The 2,500-nt window shown below is 64.4% G+C and overlaps 1 pseudogene; it reads right to left on the bottom strand.

Annotated features, from left to right (window-relative positions):
• LOC126436676 (large subunit ribosomal RNA) overlaps window positions 1-2,500 on the bottom strand; it is a 7,815-nt pseudogene that overhangs the window by 2,932 nt on the left and 2,383 nt on the right.

The raw sequence follows: 2,500 nt of genomic DNA, 5'->3' as shown, positions 1-2,500 counted from the left end.
ACGCGACTAAGGCGAGGGTGAAACACTTCCGGGCGTTGATCTGCAGCCCCAGGTGGGCGAGGGCTGCGGTAGCTGCGTCGATGAGGGACTGCAAGCCCCTCGGGGTCGCTGCAAACAGCAAGACGTCATCTGCAAAGGCCGCAGCGTTGACTCTGCGACCGAGGATCCGAGCTCCGATGTGGGAGGGCAGTTGGCCTAAAACGTAGTCCACCGCAAAGTTGAACAGGAGGGGGGAGAGGGGATCGCCCTGGCGAACGCCCCGTGCTGGCTGCACAGACACGCCCACGCCGGCGCCGTCCGCTATCACTGTCGTGCTGCCCTCGTAGCACCGCTCGACGTACTCGACAAAGCAATCCGGTAGGCCATGCGCCTTCAGCACGGGGCGAAGGGCAGCATGATCCACCGAATCGAATGCCTTCGAAACGTCGATCGACGCCACAAAGACAGAGCGGCAGGAGCGAACTGCGTCGGTGAGAGCAGTGTCCAAGATGAAAGTATTTTCCAACATCCCATCCCGAGGGATGAATGCCCGCTGACGTTCGTCCACAGCACAAGCACGCATCAGGCGTGACGCGAGAACCTTGTGAAAGGTCCGCGCCAACACCGAGCAGACCGTAATGGGGCGAAAGTCAGCGGGGGATGTTGGTGCAGCCGTTTTCGGGAGAAGGGACGTCCGCGCGCGAAGCAGGCGTTCCGGGAGGGCGCGGGCCAGAAGGAAGAGATTCATCACTTTCACCAGGACTTCGTGCGGCAGGCGCCGCAACTCCGCTGGGGTAAGGCCGTCCGGCCCGGCCGCTGATCCCCTGGGCGGCAACGCGGCGGCGACCTCCTCATGTGTGACCGGCCCCCATAGGCACTCAAGAGCGACAGGCTCCGAGTGCGGGAGGAGGCGGTCACGGATGAAGCCCGCGGTGGAGACGGGCTTCTTTGTGAAGAGGTCCGCCCAGAAGTCCAGCAGACCAGGGATGGCAGGTGGCGGCTGGAGCAGGGTGCCATCCAAGAGGCCGCGCACGCAACGTGCACGCGACCGTCGGAAGGCATCCTGCGTTCTCGCGTACTCCCAGCGGCGCCGCTTGCGCTTCTGCGTCGGCGGCGCGGCAGGCGGCCGCTTCGATGGTTGGCGCGGCCGCTGTGTCCTGGTGATCGATCTCTCCCCTCTGGACCCGACCGACGCAAGGGCATCCGGGAGCATGCCCAGGATGACATCGGGCGGCGTGCCCCGCCCCAGACCTATGACACGATCCAGGGCAGAGAAACGCTGGGCGGAAGCAGGTAGCCCCGCCAGATGCTCCCAGATGGCGGCGTCAGTCGGCCCCTCCGGCGGCGGCCCGTTGGTGTCGGCCGCGAAGTCCTCGGCTGCGTCGACGGGCGGCGCAGCGGCCTCGCCCGCGTCAGGCAGCGGGCTCGCTGCTCCCCGGCGGGACGCCGGCTCTTCCCCCCGACCGATCTCAAGCGCCTCCATGAATTGGCGGACAAGCTGCTTGTGGGCAGCTTGCCGCCGTCGGCACTTGATTGCCTCAAGCGTTCGGTCGGGGAACATCCTGATAAGCTCTTGATTAACGAAGAAGAACCGGGCGTCCCTCTCAAGGAACAGTTCGGCCTCTGCCTTGGCGAGCGACAGGACTTCTTCCTCCGTCCACCTCGCGCGATGCCTCTCCGTCACGATCTCCGCGTTGACGGCCGCTAGATGTTGGCGGCGGCGATGGACCCCGAGACCGTTCTTGGTGGTGAAACTGCGGTGGCACTCACTACAGGTGTAGATAGCTGCTAAAGTTACAAGATTTTCGGCACGGCCGGTTGGCCGGCTAGGTGCTGGGGAAGCTGGGGTGGCACCTTCAGCGGAAGGGCCACCACTTTTATTTCCTTGATTGCTGCCCCCAACTAAAAAAGGGATAATGCGAGGGGGGGCTGGTAACCCCCCCAAGCCCCTGGTGCGGTCTTCCACTCTGCGAAAATCAGCGGGCCCACGAGAAGGGGAGAAGACCGCAGGAGAGGAGAGGCTAAGAGAGTCATAGTTACTCCCGCCGTTTACCCGCGCTTGCTTGAATTTCTTCACGTTGACATTCAGAGCACTGGGCAGAAATCACATTGCGTCAACACCCGCTAGGGCCATCGCAATGCTTTGTTTTAATTAGACAGTCGGATTCCCCCAGTCCATGCCAGTTCTGAGTTGATCGTTGAATGGCGGCCGAAGAGAATCCGCGCACCCGCGCGCCCCCGGAGGAGCACGCTAAGGCGGACGCGGCCTCGCAGCAAGGAAGATCCGTGGGAGGCCAAGGCACGGGACCGAGCTCGGATCCTGCACGCAGGTTGAAGCACCGGGGCGCGAACGCCGCGCAGGCGCGCGCATCCTGCACCGCCGGCCAGCACGAGGCCGACCAACGGCGAGAGCAGACCACGCCCGCGCTAAACGCCCGCACTTACCGGCACCCCTACGGCACTCACCTCGCCCAGGCCCGGCACGTTAGCGCTGACCCACTTCCCGACCAAGCCCGACACG

Source organism: Schistocerca serialis, unplaced genomic scaffold, assembly GCF_023864345.2.
Source record: "Schistocerca serialis cubense isolate TAMUIC-IGC-003099 unplaced genomic scaffold, iqSchSeri2.2 HiC_scaffold_1242, whole genome shotgun sequence".
Classification (NCBI taxonomy): domain Eukaryota; kingdom Metazoa; phylum Arthropoda; class Insecta; order Orthoptera; family Acrididae; genus Schistocerca; species Schistocerca serialis.
This window is presented reverse-complemented; position numbering and strand designations above follow the sequence as displayed.